Genomic DNA, 21,053 nt, shown 5'->3' with positions numbered 1-21,053 from the left:
ATCTATCTATCTATCTATATCTATATCTATATATATATAGATAGATATTAGACTTATAGAGATCTGCTTGTTTCTGCCTCCCCAGTGCTGGGATTAAAGGTGTATATCACCACACATAACTTAATTTTTATAATTGCAAAGCATTAAAAACAAACAAACAAAAGCTAATTTTCACCAGCACCAAAGACTAGTTTTAAGAATACTTTCAAACTTGAAAAGGTAGAAACTGAGTTTGTCTCTTTCTCTTTTAAGTAAGACTTGAAGGCTATTCTAGGTATTTTTTATTAAATTTTAGGAAACTGTACTTTTTCTATTATTTCTCATTATTTTGCACATCACTGCTGTTTCTTTGGATTTTATTTTATGGAGATTGATAAAGTAGTGATTGTGCATTTATTAGGTTTACTGGTGAACGATACTCTAATGCTTTTCAAGGGGTCAAATCCTAACTTGTGTTGAACTCAGCGAATCAAGGTATAAAATCTTTGAAAGCTCCCCTAATTACTGTAGACATACATTTTTCAACGGTTTTCAGTCAAATCAGTGTGAGTTTATCTGAAGGGAAAGTGTAGCTGAGTGTCTATAATATTGGCCTTTCTTCAGGTATAATATACACATTATAAATCACTCTTTACGTGTGGCTAATTGTGTCTCGATAGACATAGAATCATTACTATATTATTATGTAGTTGTATGTGTATTTTACATGTGTGAATGTGTAGATGTGCCTGTGTGTGGCCTCACATGAATATGAGTATGAGTATGTGTAAGTGTGCATATGTGTGAATTGCGTGTGTATGAGTGTGCATATGTGTGCCTGTGCATGTATGTGGATGTACGTGAATATGAGTGTGTGGGGTGTGCATTGTGTGGATGTACGTGTAGTGGGTGTGCATGTGGTCAGTGCGCATGTGTGTATTTGCATATGGTGAGTGTGCATGTGTGTGGATATGCATGTGTATAAATGTGCACGTAGTGAGTGTGCATGTGGCAGGTGTGCATGTGGTTGGCTGTGCATGTGTGTGGATGTATATATGGTGGGCGTGCATGTGTTTGTACATTGTATGTGCTTGTGGTGGGTGTGTGTGCCATGGCATGGGTGTGGAGATCACAGTACAACTTTGTAGGAGTTGGTTCTCTCCTTCTACCGTGTTGTTCTTTAGATCAAAGTCAGAGGCACACGCTTTGCACGCTGAGTCATCTCAGTGGCCCATGACAACATAAAGTTAGAAGGGTAAATAAAAAAAATACTTAGAATAGTAAAAACCAAGGCTCGTGAGCCTCTCGGCACACTGAAGGTTGGGACGACTTGAACAGTATAAATTTTAATATAACATAGATCCTTACATGAAGTATAGGTGACATAAAAGACAGAGGACGTAGAATTTAAGCAGCGTGTTAGAAAAAGATGTCTTCATAGAATCGCCATGAGTGGAAACCTCTGTGCCTGTTTTCACGTCCCCAGAGATTTGTGGTCCTGGATTATATGGAAGAGTAATCTTATAACCTCTTTAAAGGAGTGTTTGAGCTACAGCACTTTTTTTTTTACTTTCTAATTCTGGGTTCACAGAAAGAAACCATGGTATACCCTGGAGTGGATATATTGATATCACATGGGGAGCTTAAAAAGCAAAGTGGACTCTCATTCCCCACCCCACAGAGCTCGTTCAGAAAGTCTGGGGTGGATCCTCACGGTGTGTGTTAATCTCGGCCTTGGGTGCTTCCTTCCGGTGCACAGCCAGGTTGGTCGTTGGTCTCTGTGATCCCAGATGCAGCAGCTGACTTGAGACAGGTAGAGGAGAAACACGTAAATCGTGGGAAGACAGGGACAGCATAAACAGCGTAAGTGGGTGTTTGGGATGGAAGTAGAATCCGGATTCAAAACCCTGGAGTCTGACAGGAGGAAGGACTAGGAGAGCTGTTCTTCATTCACAGTTGTTCTCCCCTATTAAGGGTGAGTCCTATACGTTGGAGGCATTGCTAATCTTAGGTCAGGAAGGGAAAAGTACAAGATGAGTCTTGACTCCAACTAGAAATAAAATGCATGGACGTGCCTGTAATGTCCATTCCTAGTTGTCAGCCTGACCATATCTGGAATGAACTACAATCCAGAATTGGAGGGCTCCTCTGTGATTCCGATCCTGAGGCTGGAAGACACAAGTTTCTGACCTTTACCTTGGCCTGGAGATCTTGAGGCACAGTGGCCATGAAAAGCTTAGGCCCAGGCAAGGTAGTACACTCCTTTAGTCCCAGGAAACTGAGGCAAAGAGATATCTGGGTTCCAGGTCAGCCTAGGACAAAGCAAGTCCCAGATCCAGGCGTGGTGGTACACACTTTAATCTGGGCCACACCTTCTGCTGGAGCCCTACACAGGGGCATTGGAAGAAGAAAGATTCACTCTTCTTCACCTGCTTGCACTTACTAGCCAGTAAATCTGCTGGAACCTACTTCTCCAGAAGACCAGCTCAAACAACTGTGGGACTGAGCAACTTCTAGATTCTTGGACTTGCCATCCACAGCTGACCATAAGTTCTGTGACTCTAGAGAACCCTGGCTAATACAATGCCCAACTGAGAAAATCTTGGAAAAATACATATATGGGGTCTTGGGTAAGATGTTCCAATCAGTAAGGTGCTTGAGCATGAACAGGGACCTGGAGTGGCTCTCCAGCACTCGTCTTTAAAAACAAAACAAAACAAGCAGGGCCACAGGGACCTGTAATCCCAGCACTGAAGGGAAAGACAGGCGGACCTGAGGGACTGTCCCCCAGCTTATGATTTGAGTCTTTAAAAAATAGGATCGTGAATTTTAAATCTATATGTGTATATATTTTATTTGTATGAATACATTTGAAACAGGGCTTCACTGTGTAACCCTGGCTGGTCTGAAACTCGCAGAGATCCTCCTGCCTCTGCCTCCTGAGTGCTGGGATTAGAAGCACGTGCCACTGTGACTAGCTAGATATAAAATGTATTGGATCTTTAAAAATCCACACAGAAGGGTGGTAGTGTTAAGGGGGCCATTGCTGCACACTGTTGGGTGCAGCTGCTGGCTGAGGTGACGGCCATCGGTGACTGCTCACTCTCCTGTAGAGCTGTTAGGGAGCGGACGCCTACCCCATAAAGGGCTCTTAGTTGTATAAGAGGTCGTCATCGCCTTCGTCAGGCAGTCACCTTACCTATCGTGGTTGACAAGAGCCGGGCAGTGTGTCTCCAGACGACGGAGGCGCAGCAGCACACTCCGTGCTTAGAAGGTAGCTCTAGCAGGGAGTGGGTTCTGGAGAATTGGGTCTTGAAAAGCACAGCGGCCGGGAGAAAGTTTTACATTGACAAAGAGAGAGAGAGGAGGCAGACATCTTGTAATCAGCTCTCTGGAAGAAGAGTGGGAGGATTCTGAGTTCCAGACCAGCCTGTGCTACACAGTTAGACTCTGTCTCAGAAGATTGGAAGACTGGGAATGTGGAATGCTTATCTTGCACATGCAAGAGCTCATACATACATAATACATACACACATACATAATACATACATCATACATACATATGTATATATGTACATAAATACATCATACATACATACATATGTACATAAAACATACATACAATTAAAAGAGACAGCAGATAAACGTGGTGTGTGCCTTTGGTATTTAAAATTTAAGAGTAAAAATATCCCACACGCACATACAACACCCAAATAAATAAAAGGAATTAAAACAGCTCTAATCTTCAAAAAAAAAAAAAAGAAATTGGAGGAGTGACAACTAAAAAGGCTTAAATATGGACTTTATTTGTAAACATTGCTCATTTGGACAGAGAATAAGAAAGTCATCTCAGTAGACAGACGCTAAGCTGTCAGAGGTGGCATGTTTTATGTGTACAGTCTCATGTAATTCATGGGAGAAAAACCTGGGCAGATGAGGAAGCAGGTGCATCCCGGGAGAACATTAGTGATTTCTGCATAGAGGGAAGGCATATGTATGTGTGAATTTTATTGTTTCTTCAGTCTTTTTATAGACTTGAACACTTGTCGTGTGTGTATTTAGGTGAGGGCATGTGTGAGCATCTGAACGGATATTAGCCTTGGGTGTTGCCCCTTGGTGCCAGCCATGATGTTTCTTTAAGACAGTCCTTCAGGGCACCTGCAGCTCGCCCGTTAGACTAGACTGGCTGACCGGCAAACCCCAGAGACACACCTGGCTCTGCGTCCCCAGCCTGGGCTTGCACACCTGGCTTTTGGATGCCTGAGGCATGACCTTGGGTTCTATGCAAGCACTTTACCAACTGAGCGGTCTCCGAGTCCTGACTTTAAATTTCAGAGTAGGAAGTAGCATTGGGAAGAACTGCCCGACTGTTCACTGACGTCCCCGAAGATGAATGTGACTCTGTGGACAGAACTTTAAGGGGGATGGATCTCTCTACCAAATATGAGGAAGAATTTCCCGTCTGTGAGCAGACGCTGTGAAGGAAAGCTAAAGTAGCTGGCACTGGGGAGAGAGTAGAAAAGGTTCCATTGTGACTGAGTTTTCCTCCAGTCGCTCCACCCCTGGTTTACTTAGTAGCCCATAAATACTGGTTTGGGGGAATCCCCATTCTGGCTACTGAGATGGAGTTGGATTCAAAGGAAGGGGGATGGCAGAACCATCTGCAAACGGTATCTGAGTGATCAGGACCAAGTGTTCAGAGCCCCTGATCCCACTGAGTGGAGGAGAGAGGGCTGCTGTGGGGGAGAGACCTTGGCTTTGTTCATTCACTGGGACACCCACCGCTGCATTTTAGGCACGCTCAATCTCTTTCTTCTTTTCTGGAGATGGGCTCTCTTATTTTTTTTTTTTAAATAGCCTTTTAAACCTCACAATGTAAGTCCAGGCTGACCTTCAACTAGAGAGTCTCCTGCCTCAACCTCTCTTCACTCCTGGTTCACATCAGCTTCTCTAAGAAGCTGGTGCTCATGGGTCAGCCGTTTCTATATGTTGCCGCTTAAAGGAGAGTGTTTTGCTCATCCACTGGGCTGCCATCTGCACACAGAGCCAATGCTGGCTTTATTTTATTGATGGTCAGCATTGCCTCCATCACACAAGACACTTCTTTCCCTGGGCTTCAGTGGACAAAGCTTTGAGAGAGTGATTGATCTTTGGCTTACACCTTCATCCACTTCCTTCCGGACAGTACTGCCATCGGCAGGATGGGTTCCGCGGGATCACTCTTCCTCCACTAGAGCAGAAATCAGGTCAGTTCAGAGCGGGTCCCAAAGTGTGATTGTAGCCTTGAGCCACCCACTGAGGGCGAGAGTAAAGTGGGCCAGGTAGACTCATCTCAGTCCTTCCTTTTCCAGGAAGATTCAAGATTCGCAGGCTGGGTTTCTTTGTTCCCTTTTCACACTAAAGAAAAACAAGCAAACAAATCAACAGCACCCAGTGTGTAGAGCAGAGCCTTCCATTCTTTTCTCTGATGGTCAGGTCCAATCCCAGCCTCTGGGACCCTACGACAAGTGAATAGGGTCTAGGTGAGGGGCAGGCTGTCACAGATGTCTCTCTTTAGGATGCTGTGGGGAAAGGATGATGAGCGGCCTTCCATTGCTGTTGCTGTGACGAATAACCTGACAAAAAGTGAGTTAGGGAAGAAAGGGCAGATTTGGTTTGTAGCTACAGATTACAGCCCATGATTTCCGGGAAGTCAGAGCAGCTGGTCGCATCACAGCCGCAGTAAAAAGGGGAGATAAACAACTGCACCCATATCACCTGTTCACCCTCTCTCATCCAGCTTGCTCCTGTCCTATGTAGTTCAGGTCTCTCTGCTTAGGGAATGGTGCCTCCCAAATGGGCTGGATCTCCCTACATCAATTAACAATCATGAGAGTCTTCTATGATTTATACATCAATTCACAATCAAGACAACCTGATCTGAATATCCTCAGTTGAGGCTGTCTTCCCAGGTGTATCAGCTAATCTTTTGTTGCTTAAAGTTCTAGATAGTTAGGGTCTATAATGGCAGGGTCATTGTGGCAGACGGTGGCAGGCATGGTGGCAGGACAGACACTATGAGCTTTCATCCTGAAACAGACACAAAGCAGAGAGTGACCTGGAGATGGCATAAGGCTTTTCATCTCAAAGCCTGCCTCCTTGGCATGCATTCTTCAGCAAGGCTGCACCACCTAAATCCTGCCCAAACAGTGCCACCAACTGGGAACCAAGTGTTCAGATGCCTGAGACTGCAGAGGGCATTTTCATTCAGGCCACCACACTGGATGATCTAGGCTGGCATTGTAGACTGTCACAGGTGCTCTGAGCTTAGGAGTAGGGAGGAGTGCCGAGGGTTCCTTTTTCTCTTCCCCTCTGTGTACTTTGCCATTTTCCTTCTGGTGGAAGGAAATTAGGTGGCTTTCTTATTTCTCATTAGCCTCTAAGCATTCAGTAAATACCTGTTCTGTTACCTTCCCCACTGGCAATTCTTAGTTCTATATCCATGGAAGAAGACATATATTCTCACTTTCTGGTTCTTCTACGTAGGTGTGATTCAAGGAGGGTAGAATAAGAATGACAACTTTTGACAGAGTAGGAACTAAAGCTTGTACCACTTGGATGGATGGATGGATGGATGGATGGATGGATGGATGGATGGAGGGAAGGAGGGAGGGACTTAGAGGCTCATGTCTGATGATTCGTTTAGAAGCCTGCTTATGCCGTTTTTGTATATATGATGGATAATAAATACCTCTAATATCAGACCGGTTCCCATTCCTGTTATCATGGCTGTTGATCCTAATCCTAAACCTTTTCCTTCCTTGGGAATAGCTAGGTTTGTTATTAATGTACCATCGCGAAACATAAGACCCAACAGCCCCCTGCCCCGACAAGGAAAGCATTAGCAAACAGAGCATATGCTGGATAGGCTAGGGAGTCAGAATCCTGTGACGCCGTCCCTGCCGTCCCTGCCGTCCAGAAGAGAGTGTGAGACTCTCCAAGGCTTCCAAAGCTTCAGGGAGTCCATAATCATTTTGGGAAGAGTCCTCGGGGTTCTGCTTTGCGGAACCTGATGGGTATGTTATACCTTTCCCAATCCTTTTGCCCAAGGTACATTAAACTAATTCCCAGGCCAAGGTTTGACCTATAGCTCTGACAAATTGAGACCAAAAGTGCATTCCCTTGGCTCCAGTTCAGACTTGCGGGCCTCTGACAACTGCCTGAGCTCCATCCCACACCTTCCACAGGAACCAAGCCCTAATGTCTCCTTTTGCCATTCCGAGTGAGTCAGACCAGGCCTCCAGAGCCTCCTCATTAGGGTCGGGGTCGTGTGGAAGTGCTGTATTAGCTCCAGGAACGGCTCAAGGGCGAACCCAGAGTTGCTGTCCCTGGAAGACAGACTGGGATTTGTCTCCTTCTCAGTCTCTTTTCTCATGGCTGCAGCTCACTTGAGTCCCCTTCTTCAGTTTCCCTTAAACCATTTTAAGGATGGCTCTAATGCCCGATGATACCAGAGAAAGTGCAGATGGGCGGTCAGTCCTGGGCTTCACCTTCTCCCAAGAGTTGTTCTTCCAACTGTGTGAGGTCATGAGCCCTATCAGCAGATCCGCGTGGTCAGGCACCACTGAGGGAGCCTTAAGATGGCCTCAGTGAGACAGACTCGACCTACGTTAGATAGATCATCCCCCAGAAAGCCCTGTCACTGACAGGAACACGGGCATCCGGAACAGGGTGACCAGCCTCATAATTACTTTCGCTGTTTTCTTAAGTTAAGATCCTCCATGGATGTGCAGCTCCAGGCAAGAGCTAGGGAAGAATTAAAAGTGCTCTCCTCAGGCAGAGCTCTCTTTGATTCCGAAGCGATAAATCCCGGGTTTTCTTCTTGCAGGCTTCAGTGCAGTTCGAATTGTTTATAACATCAGAGCCCGCTGAAAAGGGTGGTGGGCCGTCTGGGCTTTTAGCAGCTCTGTCTGTGGGGTGGGGTGAGTAGAGCGTCCGATGCAGTGGCTGCCAGGCCTGACCCAGTTTCCTAGCTGTTTAATCCTAGCTTCATTTTCTCACTTACAGTGTGAGACACCCATCTTAGAGGTCACACAGAGTCTTCCAAACACACTTTCAAAAGGACGTACTTCCGGAACTGGGGACATGGCTCAGCATGTGCGAGCTCTTCCAGCTCTTTCTAAGGTTGTGATTTGTTTCCCAGTGCCCTGTGCACGGCCCTTCACCGCTGCTTGTAACCCAACTCTGGGGAGTCTGGCACCCTCTCCTGACCGCTGACGGCATTTGACTCATGTGTACACACCCCACACAGAAACACACACAGAAATGAGAATTTAAATGAGTCTTTTTAAGCCTGAGTCAGTTTCAAAAGGCTACCCTAGTTCAAAGTAAGGCAATAGGTAAATGAGACTTCATCTCATTTTAAATTGGTCTGCTGACAGAGTTTAATCAGTGTCTTTTAAAAATTACGGTTCTGTTTTTCTCTTTCCCCTGCATGGATTGGGGTCTTCACAACTAATGTAATTCTAAGTACTTGTAAATTTTTCTCACCTTTTAGGGATCCAGAAACGAAAGCCAATCCACTGTCACTCTGAATAGAGCTGAAAAGTTCTCCCAGGAATGACCTTTGTCTTATTTAGGGTTTTATTGCTGTGAAGAGACACCATGGCCAAGGCAACTCTGTATAAAAGACATTTAATTGGGCTGGCTTACAGTTTCAGAGGCTTAGTTCATTATCGTCACGTCAGCATCCAGGTAGACATAATACTGGAGGAGCTGAATGTTCTGTATCTTGATGCAAAGGCAGCCAGGAGCAGGCTACCTTCCACAGACAGCTAGAAGGAGGCTCTTCACGCTGGGTGAAGCTTGAGCATAGGAGACATCAAAGGCCCCGCCCCCCACAGTGACACACTTCCGCCAACAAGACCACACCCACTCCAACAAGGCCACACCTACTCCAGCAAGGCCACACCTACTCCAACAAGGCCATACTTCCTAATGGTGCCACTCTCCGTGGGGCCAGCATTCAAACACATGATTCTGTGGGTTCCAAACTTATTCAAACCACCACTCTTTGAGCAAAAATTTAGTCAACTCTATTGCCCACTTAGTTTTCTAGTAGAGCATGGTTCTCCCAACGCAGAAAAGCATCACAAATACTAATGAAAGCCTTTTTAAATATATAAAGTTCTTTATAAAACTCTTAAGAGAAAGCTTTAATAGACATCAGATTAAATTTTTATTTGAATTTATAACTTTTCCCCCCAGACATGGCTATTAATAACATCTAGAAAAAAGGCGCTAGGAAACAGTGCTGAAGAGACTAATTAGATGGAAGTAGGAACTAAAGATAATATGGAATGTTGGGTCCTGTGGCAATCATGGCCGTGAATAGATTAGAAGCTCTTTGTACCACCCCATGAGCCTCACAGATTTCAGGGACTTACGGAGACTGAATAACTAGATATTTCATCTCAAATATTTTATCTTCTCCTAGAAAATAATTTATAGCAGCAAAGAAAGAGGCAGCAAAACAAAACCTTTAAATCTACTTTTCAAAAACTGTCGCGTGAATCTTGATCTTCCTAAAACCTTATTAAAATTACCTGTCGTGATCGCTTTTGACGCCCATTCAGAAAATTCAATGATATTTTGTTTAATAATCACACGAAAGAAAAAGGGAACATGAAGTGATTCTATAATGAGTAATGAGAAAAAGCGGCCCAGGGAAGTTCGAAAGTCAGGAGGGAGAGACAGATGGCTGTAAGTGATTAAGACAGCATTTTGTCAACAGTTAGGTCACCAGACAGAATGAGAAGAGCTCGCAGACAGGTAATTATATTCAGTATCTGTGGGATGTAACAGAGGTGGCAGTACAGATCAGTAAAAGAATGAGCTGTCAACAAACAGTGCTAGAAACATTGATTATCCAGGTATGAAACATCCGTGCGCACCCCCTGAGATAAGCTGTGGACCCAGCAAAGTCGGGAAGACAAAACGAAGTGTGTGGAGAAATATGTAAGATTGTCCTTGTGACTTAAGAGTACACATCAGGGGGTTGGGGATTTAGCTCAGTGGTAGAGTACTTGCCTAGCAAGCACAAGGCCCTGGGTTCGGTCCCCAGCTCCGAAAAAAAAGAAAAAAGAAAAAAAAAGAGTACACATCAGGAGTATGTATGTATGTATGCATGTATGTATGCCTGCATGTATGTATATGGGTGTTTTGTCTGCATATATGTGTAGCTTACATTTTTCAAACACCTACTTTTAATGATAGTTCTTAAATCCTCTAACCTCCTCTCTAGGCTACCACCCACCAGAGAAGGTAGAAAAGAAAGGTTATTAGGATATGGGGGAAGTGGACCTATTTAGAAATTGTTCTTTAGAGCAAGTCCCATCTGTGCATCAGGGAATCAGCAGTTCAGTTCAAAGGTCAGTAGCAACAACTACTGACAAACGTTTCACAGATAGAGGAGCAGTCCCCTTCCACAGTGTCGCCATGGCAGCTGTGGTGGCAGGACAGCCAGGCCTCAGCCGAATCAGCACGGTCAGCAGGAGGGATTAGGACCACTGAGGACGCCAGGAGAAGTTCTCAGCTGTGCCTCTCTCAACAAAGTGAAGTTCGGCGAAGACTTGAGACCAAGGAGCACTGCAGAGCTAGCTGTACCAGCAAGCCCATCTTACAGTCGGGGCAGTCCTATTTATACTCCCTCCCCACATCACGTGTTCTCCACGGGCCTTGCCTTGAGTCTAAGGCCAGCCTGGTCTACAGAGAGTTCCAGGACAGCCAGGGCCACACAGAGAAACTCTGTCTCAGAAAGAAAAGGGAGGGAGGGAGGGAGGGAGGGAGGGAGAGAGAGAAAGTCATTTACCTTCCTAACACAAAGTCATGCTAGTTTGGCCGTAGCTCAGCTCAGTGTGGAGTGCTTCCTGGCATGCAGTAGAGTTCTGGGTCCAGTAGCATGGGGGTAATGAGACAGAACTTCACTTCTGTTGAGATGACATAGCAAGTTCAAAGACTGAGGGTGCGGGAGACTTGAAAAGAGAGTTGGCACAGCAGTGAGGACAGCTTGTTCAGCCCCATAGCATGGGTATATCGACTACTGCAGTGAGATCCACTGTAGGCGAGAGTTTGAGCTTGTCTTTGAACACTCCATGGACCTTTGCAGCCATGGCATGGAGGTTGGGGACAAACATACGGCAAAATCAAATACTTAACACATAAAATAATAAATTAAGAAGATACAGGGTTACCGAGTGACACATGTCACTCTTTTTTAAAATACTGTATAAAATTGTTCACCATAGCTTTATATCATTTATTCAGCCAGTTCCGTTTGAGTCAGGCTTAGGTTGTTTCCAGGTCATTACAGGTAGAGATTGCCCCGTTGTGAACACTTGTGTGTAGATCTATCTGTAAAAACCATTATTGTTTCTTTCCATAGATAAACTATTTTCTCATTTCTACTTTCATAATCGTTTTAAATATTAAATTTTTACAAGACCTATGCTCCTACCTCTGAACTTTCATTCTACCTCCATAGTGATATGGTGCCTAGGAAGGACTCCAGTGTAACTCAAAAAATTTATAGTACAGAGTTCAGTAAACACAGTATTAAGAGCTGGTGATGTTAACACCACAGCGAGCGCCTCATGGGTAAGAGTTTCAAAGGTTCCTAGTTCTCAGCATTGGTACCCTTCGCTGATCATGGTTCTCGGTATTGGTACCTGTCATGGTGGTTCTCCACACTGGTACCTGTTGTTGATAGTTCTCTTTGTTGGTACCTGTCATTGACGGTTTTCCTCATTGGCACCTGTCATTGATCGTGGTTCTTGGTATCGGAACCTGTTGTTGATATTGGTCCTAGGCCTTGGTACCCGTTACTGATGTTCATGTTTCTCTTCGGCACGTCACCATCATTTCATTATGGTTTTAAATAGAATGTCTGAACAAAAGATTTACCTTGTTTTTTGCTTTTCTCCTTCTAACTCTGTCTATTAAATCACTGTGCTCCTCTGGGCTCCATTTAACTACTGTAATTCTGTAGCATTTCCCTTCCCATATGTTTTGATTTCTGTACCTCTATAAACTACAGCTTGTGTGTAATTACTTCTTGGCATTATGTTTTGTGAGCTATAACGGAAACATTACTTTTGCTCTAAGATCTACGAAGTTTGAGACAAGGCAGAATATTAAAGCGTGTGTGGGTTTTGTGAAAGAAAGAACGCTTTTGCAGAGGGAGATGAGAGAAAATGAATTGGGCTGTTTTACTGTAGTTTTAAGAAATGGGACTTGAGCATTTCCCTGTGGTGTGACGGGAACCAGCGCTTGTATTGTGTCTGTTGGGTAACTGAACTGTTTTATCAGCTGACCTGCTGCCGCCATCAAACTTACCTGGGAGCTTTAGTGAAGTTGCAAATTTAGCAGCGGGCAGCTAGCTTTGAAACAGCTGGCTTGTATTTATGCTCTCTCTAGACAGGCCCGTATGGCCACCATTTTTCAGTAGTCCAGGGAACACATGGAACTCCTGACCCTTTAATTCTTCCTCTCTTTCCCTTGGGTCGTATTTTATATTCCTTCTTTACCTCTCTGTACTATAATTTAGAAGCAGTTATTTACAGCACCGCAAAACCAATATCACAGGGACTTTGGTTGAGTGAGCGTGGTGTACAGCCTTGCGGCTCAGTCTGTCCTTAGGTTATGGTTTATCCCCAATAATAAATATCCTTGTAAAATGGGGCTTTAAATTTTATTTAAATATACCCCTTACTGGCATAGCATAGAACACCTTTTTCAAGTTGGCGAGGACTATAAACTACAAAAGCAAACTAATTCCTAGAAAAATCTCAGTCTAGACAGTTGGTTAAAAACAAAAAACATTCAGTTGGCCACACCTCAGACCTCCATCTCATAGACATCAGACGCTGATGCTCAGAAAGAAGCCCACACTTTCCCTGAAGCTAAAACCTGAGTAAGCCAAGAAATCAGTACCGAGGCTCACTGGACCCAGATTGGAGCTCACTGGACCCAGACTGGAGCTCGCTGGACCCAGACTGGAGCTCGCTGGGCCTAGGAATGGAGCCTACTAGAGTTCATCAGACCCAGGACTGGACTGTGAGACCGGCTTAGAGAATTCTGTACACAACACACCAGAACTTTAACGTCAGCCCCAATGTCGTTTGCCTCTTCTGCTCCAGCTCCTGTGGTAGCCTTGCAGATAGCATCCTGGTGCACAGCCTTGTGACTGCATTGATAGTTAGACGGGTGTTTGAGAAGGCTTGTCTTGTCTCCCTCCCTCCTCTGGGACAGGAGGGATGAGAATTAGGGAGGGAAAGTACCAGCTGTCTCATAACCTTCAGAGTAGCATGTCTGAAGGACAAGCATTCCTTCCGCTACACCTCTTTCCTGGAGATAAAACCGCCCTCCTGCAGGCAGGCCAGAGGTGCTATGCTGCAGGTGCTATGACAGGCAGGACCTAAAGTTTACCAGCAGCCATTGTGCACTAAATCCTGAAGAGAAGATCCGGATGAGGAAGTCCTCAGAGACTGGGCCTTTTCCCTCACCATTCCATCTGGGGAGTTTCTCTCTTTTTTCTTTTTTTATTGGATATTTTCTTTATTTACATTTCAAATGTTATCCCCTTCCCTGGTTTTCCCTCTGGAAACCCATCTCCATCCCCAACCCTCCACGCCCTGCCTCCATGAGGGTGCTTCCCCACGCACCCACTCCCTTCCGCCTCCCCGACCTAGCATTCCCCTACCCTGGGGCATGAAGCCTTCACAGGACCAAGGGTCTCTCCTCCCACTGATGCCCAGACAAGGCCAATTCTCTACTATTTATGTGGCTGGAGCCATGGCCCCTCCATGTGTACTCTTTGGTTGGTAGTTTAGTCCCTGGGAGCTCTAGGGGGTCTGGTTGGTTGATATTGTTGTTCTTCCTATGGGGTTGCAAACCCCCTCAGTTACCTCAGTCTTTTCTCTAACTCCTCCACTAGGGACCCTGTTCTCAGTCCAGTGGTTGGCTGTGGGCATCCGCCTCTGTATTTGTCAGGTTTTGGGAGAGCTTCTCAGGAGACAACTATATCAGGCTCCTGTCAGCATGCACTTCTTGGCATCCCCAATAGTGACTGGGTTTGGTGACTGCGTGTGGGATGGATCCCCATGTGTGGCAGTCTCTGGATGGCCTTTCCTTGGGTCTCTGCTCCACTTTATCTCATATTTTCTCCTGTGAGTACTTTGTTCCTCCTTCTAAGAAATACTGAAGCATGAACACTTTTGTCTTTCTTGTGGTCTGTAAATTGTATTGTGGGGGACCTAGTTACGCTGGGCGTTGGGGCAGATGTTGTGGCTCCCCTGTGACCCTGGTGTTTCAGAGCACCTGGGAGTCAGGCTCCTTTGGGTGTTGTAGGAGTGGGTGCACAGCCAGTGCCCAAGGTATCGCGTTTCTCTCTTAACACCGCTCTTTAAAATAAAAAGTGGAATTACATGTGTTTATTCTAATTATGAGGCAGAATATGTTCATGATGGGAATTTTTGAAAAGACAAGTATATAAAAGGGAGCAAAATCATCTAATCAAACCTATCCATAGTTAATCATTATTACATTTTAATGTAATTTTTTCGATTCTATCTTTTCAAATAGATTATGACTTTAATATGGAAAAAGGTTCACGAGTGTGCTATTTTAAAACTGTTGCGTTTATTTCATTAGTTCGTGAAAATTTTCCCATTTCAATACGTATTCTTGAAATTGTGCTTTTTTTATAAAAATAAAAAATGCTGTAGAAAGCCTATGAAAATTCAAGAAAAAAAGATTATCGCTAATAGTTCAATAGTAGCTAATGTCAGTATACCGATGGCTTAGCATCTTGCTGTGAATGCTTGTTACAGATCTATCAACACAGTTCTTCACGAAACAGTAACCTGTAAGCATTTCCCCGTAACGTACTCTGGTAGTACTCCATCTTGCAGGGTAGTATTACCACAGGTTAATTGTCTTCCCATTACCTGCCATTTAGTTATTCCCACTCTCTCCCTCATTGTCCTTTCTCCTTCCAAACGGGTCTCTCTGCGTGGCCTCAGGCTCAGTGCTCCCGTGTCTGCCCCCTGAGCATGCCAGCTTCTTCCTGATAATAAGCAGTGCTGTGTGGGTTGGGGATTTAGCTCAGTGATAGAGCGCTTGCCTAGGAAGCGCAAGGCCCTGGGTTCGGTCCCCAGCTCGAAAAAAAAAAAAAAAAAAAAAATAAGCAGTGCTGTGGACAGTCTTGTGTTTGCATTTTGTCGTCCACCTCTGATAATCTCTTATGATAAATTCCATAGTGAAATTGACAGAAGAAAAAGTACAAATGAACAGTTTAGGACTCCAGGTGTACAAACGATCTTTGACATAACGCGTGGACTTAAACTCTGTAGATAAGGCCAAGCAGTGATGTTCAACAGCTTGGAAGTTGTGTTTCTGTTCAACAAGTTAGAAGGGTGTGTGTATGTGTGTGTGTGTGTGTGTGTGAGAGAGAGAGAGAGAGCACACACACATGCACACATGCATTTACATTTGTGTGCAAGTGTGTGAGCGTGTAGTAATCTAAAGGCAACCATGCTAACTGGCCAGGAGCTCCTGGGGACTCTCCTGTCTCTGCCTCCCACCTCCCCATAGGAGCCCAAGATTACAGATGTTCACTAATGCACTCTTTAGATGGGTTCTGGGGATTTGAACTTGGATCTGCACACTTTTACTCCAAGCATTTTCCCCCTCAGCCCACTTAGGTGGTTTACAAAGCATTTCAGCTTATGATAATTTCAATTTACAGTAGATTTACCGGACCGTAACCTATTACAGTCAAGGAGCGTCTGTGCTGCTCAGTGGATTTGCTAAACGTTTGTGGTCTCACTCTGTAACTTCTTGTTTTTTAAGCCATTCCTTTGCCCTGCCTTATTTATGGGTATAGCAGAAGAAAGTAGCAAGAATATTGGTTTCTGTGAGGCGGTAGCTCAGTGGTTGAGCACTTACGTATCACTTTGTAAGTACGGATCTCATCTCTCATCTCCCAAACACACACATTCTACCTCAGTATAGCCTATATTTTTTACGAGAATGCTCACACCCACTCCACTTCTGTCATCCGTTCCTGTAAATTTTAATTCAGACTCCTAGTCAATACTTTCCAGCCTGTATTTGAAATAGGAACCATGTGTGTTCAAGTTGAGGATGTTCTGAAATGAGCTTTTAAGGCCCCATTGCAGCTGTGCAGCGCTCCCTTAATGGTAGAACCGTTCTCTAAGGGACTGTAGAATGGAGCCGCTGTTCAGGCTGCCCGAATTCAAATCCTGGCCACGTTGTTGAAGAGCAACAACGTTGCTCTGGGCAAGTTTGGTCTTTCTTCAGGTTCTGCTGAAATAGGGCTAGGTGTAGTGTCTACCTTTTAGGTTTGTGGTACTTCCTTAGTTGCCGTATTTGTCAGCAAAACAGGACCAGTAGTAAACGTATCTATAACAGATAACATTGGGAAGCTAAAGGGATGAGTCAACAGAGTGCATACTGCTCTTGCAGAAGACCAGAGTTCAATTCCCAGTACCCACATTGGGTGATTCACAAGTGCCTATGACTCGAGAATCTATGCCTCGGGGCCTCCGAGAGCACCAGCACTCAGGTGCACGTATGCACATGCAGACCCACACGTGTACAGAGTTAGTAACACAGTGGAGCTTTTTTAAAAAGAGAGAAGAGATTGCAGAGACTCACTCACAGTATTGTAGGGGCTGACTAAGCAAGGCCAGAGCCCGAGGACAGGCAACGAGGGAGGCAAGCTGGCGCTCACGCACACAGACTGAAGCAGCTACAAGGATGCTCCCGCTGAGTAGCGGTCTCCACCTCAGGAGCCTTTCTCTCCTTTTGAGGTATTCCAGTTGCATGAACCAGGCCCACCTGGACTTTTTTAAAGCTAGCCTTCCAGTACTGACAGCTTTTAACCTATCTATATAACGACCTCACTGGAACACATACATTTGTGTTTGAATAATGAAGACTATAGCCAGCCACACTGACACATAAAATTGTCCATCATAGTCTCTTTGGACCTCAGGATAAGCAGATTAAACCCACTTACATGATGTCATTATTGCTTCCCAAGGTCAGGACTCTACGGGCTCAGAAAATGTGGATATTTTGATGTTTGTCCATTTTTGTCATAAATAACCACATAGTTAATATTGATTGTGGTCCTGAGGAGTGCTGTCATCTTGAGACAGGTGTCTGATCGTGATAAGAGTCTACATAATAAAGGCCTAGGGGTTGTCCGAGGCTGCCCAGCTTGCTTTATCTGGACCAGAAGTGCCTGGGGTTGTAAGGGACTGCGGGCGTTGACATGATGATAAGATGTTTTCTTAGACTGCTTGAAAAAAAAAGAGATTTGGTTTTCTGCATTTATTCTGATTTTTGTATAATCAGAATCGGGCCACTTCATTGGAAACTGATTGCATTCCTTTGGAAATAAGCCCTCACCTCCACTCAATCCACACACACAGATGACAGACACACACACACACACACACACACACACACACACACACACTTGGAGGAAAACACACACAAAGTCTGACACATTGTCAGGATACTTTCAGTGGTTTGGGGGGCTCAGCCTTAGGAGTCACTCTAGGAATGACCTCGTGTGGGTTCTCCAGCCTGCGTTCAGGGCATTGTTTCCGTGGTTTTGAGCAACGCAGTGATTACAGTCACAAAAGCTGGCCCCGTGCAGTGTGCAGTGGAGGCTGCTTGCAGCTGGTGCCTTGCCTGCTTCTCTGAGAACTCGAGCCTGGCCTCCCACCCTCCCACACCTTCTGGATGTGTGTGTGTGTGTGTGTGTGTGTGTGTGTGTGTGTGTGTGTGTGTGTGTGTGTGTGTGTGTGTGTGTGTGTGTGTGTGTGTGTGTGTGTGTCTGTGTGTCTGTGTGTGTGTCTGTGTCTGTGTGTGTGTCTGTGTCTGTGTGTGTGTGTGTCTGTGTGTGTGTGTGTGTGTCTGTGTCTGTGTGTGTGTGTGTGTCTGTGTGTGTGTATGTGTGTGTGTGTGTCTGTGTGTGTGTCTATGTTTCTGTGTGTGTGTGTCCTTTTGTCTGTGTTTGTTTATGTGTCTGTGTGTGTATGTGTATGTTTGTGTGTGTCTGTGTGTGTGTGTGTCTGTGTGTCTGTGTATCTGTGTCTGTGTGTGTGTATCTGTGTGTCTGTGTGTGTGTGTGTCTGTGTGTGTGTGTGTGTGTGTGTGTGTGTCTGTGTGTGTGTGTGTGTGTGTGTGTGTGTCTGTGTGTGTGTGTGTGTAACCTGCAGGATTTGCTAATCAAGTTTAAGCTAGAAGACCCAGAGCTTTAATATTAACTTCGCTCGGGGCTTGGGAGTCTTTAGACGTGGGATTGCTGGTGCGTGCGTGTGTGCAGATGCAGGCAGAGCCAATCTTAAAGATGAGAGCAGTAACGAAGTTCAGACGTGGAAAGGCTGGTTTCCCTCCAGTGCCGCACCTCTTCCGTGCACGTTGTCCTGTTTATATAGACTCTGCGTGCTCATAATAAAACTCCTCATCTCTGTAGAGACTAAGGAGGTTTCCGATTGTGTCAGCCTCACAGGATAATATGACTCCATTAAAGGAAGCGACAGCAGCAATATTGCAACTTGGAAATGGAAGCGGCACTCCGACCATTGTTCATTCCGGCTTTAAAACTCCCAGAGTATAGTTTTCACTTGGATTTGGATGCCATGAATACATTAGGAAAACAGAGCTGAATGCGGCTTTAAAGTGTTTACAGGCAAACCAGATCCCGCCGCCTCCTACAGGAAAATGCATTGCTTGCCCTATGGGCAGTGGCAGGGGCACTTGCCTCAGAGAACAATAGGCATCTTTGTTATTTTGTTTTCTTAAACCAACAAAGGTTAAAAATATTTTTCATGTAACATTTCTTAACGAAATGCAATCAATCTTTTCTTCAAGAAAGGTCTCTAGCCCTGGCTTGACGTGGCCTTGAGCTTGCCAGGTAGCCAAGGATAGCCTTGGACATCTGAGCCTCAACCCTCTACCTCCCATGTGCCACCATGCTCGGTCTATATGGTGCTGGGGACTAAACCAGGACAAGCGCTCTCCTGACTTACTATATGTCTGGCCCCTTTATACCCTTCAAGATACTCCCCTCTTTCTTCCTCTGATACCTCAGATTTGAGTCTGCAAGCCTATAGGATGTTCACTGAAAGAAGACAGAGTCTCATGGTTGCTTGGCAATTAACCCATACTTTTATAAGATGGTCTGTGGTTAGGTGTGCACACAGCTAGGCATGGACTTCCTGTGAGGCAGTGAAGCACCCAGGCTTTGAGCCCAAGTGAGGTCAAACCCTGGCTTCCTCAGTCCCTGGCTCTAAGACTCTGAACATTCAAATTACATAAACTTTCTCACCTGTAAAGCGAGATCATAACTACTTTTTAAGCCTGGATTGAATTAAAAGGCATTAGAGTCTATCAGTTACAGTGGCCTTTGTTTTTTAGTATTGGAAGTTAAGGAATATCAAGTCTGACCCCCTTTGCTCTTGTTGGATGGTGTCTTGGCTTTGCATTAAGAAAACTTAAATTGAATCTAACTGTTTTAAATGTCATTATTGTTAAACTTGGTGGGTAGACTAGAAGTCATCATCTATCTAGGCAAGGAGAATGGCACTATATGGTGTGATACTGCTCACACAGCGAGTGTGGCAGGACTGAAGTCGGGCCTTAGACTTCTGGACTCAGTTCAGTCACTTTACATATGAAATGACAGTCAGATCACAGGGCCTGCGCTCTCCCTGAATCCTTGTGCAGCCTTCCTGCAGATGGACGCTTCCGATGAAGAGGTGGGCAGTCTTTCAGCGTTTAAGTCAAGCCTGTTCTGGGTGGGCTCAAAACCCAGACCTTGTGCTCTACAACTGAAGTACGCATTCAGCCCCACTCTGTATTGATTTTGATCTTTAAGAAATTAACCTTGGGACCTACAAGATGGCTCACCAGGTAAAGCTTGATTCCCAGGACCCAGGTAGTAGAAGAGAGAACTGACTTTTGCAGGTTGCCCTCTGACCCCCATATGAGGGAATAACTACCCCCTCCCCAATAAATAGATAAATGCCATTAAAATAATTCAATGAAAACATAGCCTTTGCAGGGATAAAACAGGAGATTGACTATACTAAGGCATTGGAACACACACACACACACACACACACACACACACACACACACACACACACACACACCAGAGAGAGAATTTATGTGACCTCATGTCACAAGGAGGTCAGAAGGATTGTGATTTCAAAGGTAACTTCTTGTACTGCATACAGACATTTCCACTATGCTAACCTCGCGGCTTCTCTCTAACTACTTGTCTTCAGTCGCAGGCGCCATTCCGTCCTAGCCGCCAGCCTCAGCAAGTCTCTTTTCTCCAGTCTTTCCCAGCATCCCACACAACAGTGCTGGGGTTATAGCTTCCTGTGGCCGTGCCCTAGTTTCTACATGGATGCTGGAATCCAGACCCAGAGGTGCTTTGCAAACACCCAAACCCACTGAGATGTCTGCAGCCCTATTTCTAAAGCCAGCCATCCACACTAGTCTGTTTTCATGAAGATTTCAGTAAAAGGAAGATTTTCTTAAAGTTTCGTTGAAATGAATGTATCATCTCCTTGCCCATAATTTTCTGTAGGGTTAATCACAAGGATGTTTTTAACATCCTTAGGTCTGTGACTCCGGTTAGATAAAGATACTAAAACAAAGAGAGTGAAGCAGGGACTTGATAAGCAGCCTTTATTTCATCCTGCACATTTCGAGCTGCAGCCGGGTGCTGTTGCTTTCAGAGCGTGTGAACCTGAACTATGCCGGTTGCATATGAAAACAGAGGTTTAGGGGCTGTAGAGATGGCTCAGCGGTTAAGAGCACTGACTGACCTTCCAGAGGTCCTGAGTTCAATTCCCAGCAACCACTTGATGGCTCACAACCGTCTGTAAGGGGATCTGATTCTCCCTTCCCATATGCATGAAGGATCTGATTCTCCCTTCCCATATGCATGAAGGATCTGATTCTCCCTTCCCATATGCATGAAGATA

At 45.1% G+C, this 21,053-nt stretch overlaps 1 protein-coding gene across 1 annotated transcript in view; it reads left to right on the top strand.

Annotated features, from left to right (window-relative positions):
• Sh3d19 (SH3 domain containing 19) overlaps positions 1 to 21,053 on the top strand; it is a 163,383-nt gene that overhangs the window by 72,555 nt on the left and 69,775 nt on the right. The gene's annotated exons all lie outside the window — the stretch shown is intronic.

The sequence above is a fragment of the Rattus rattus genome, chromosome 3, assembly GCF_011064425.1.
Source record: "Rattus rattus isolate New Zealand chromosome 3, Rrattus_CSIRO_v1, whole genome shotgun sequence".
Taxonomy (NCBI): Eukaryota; Metazoa; Chordata; class Mammalia; order Rodentia; family Muridae; genus Rattus; species Rattus rattus.
The sequence above is the reverse complement of the archived record's forward strand: the minus strand, read 5'-3'. Positions and strand labels throughout refer to the sequence as shown.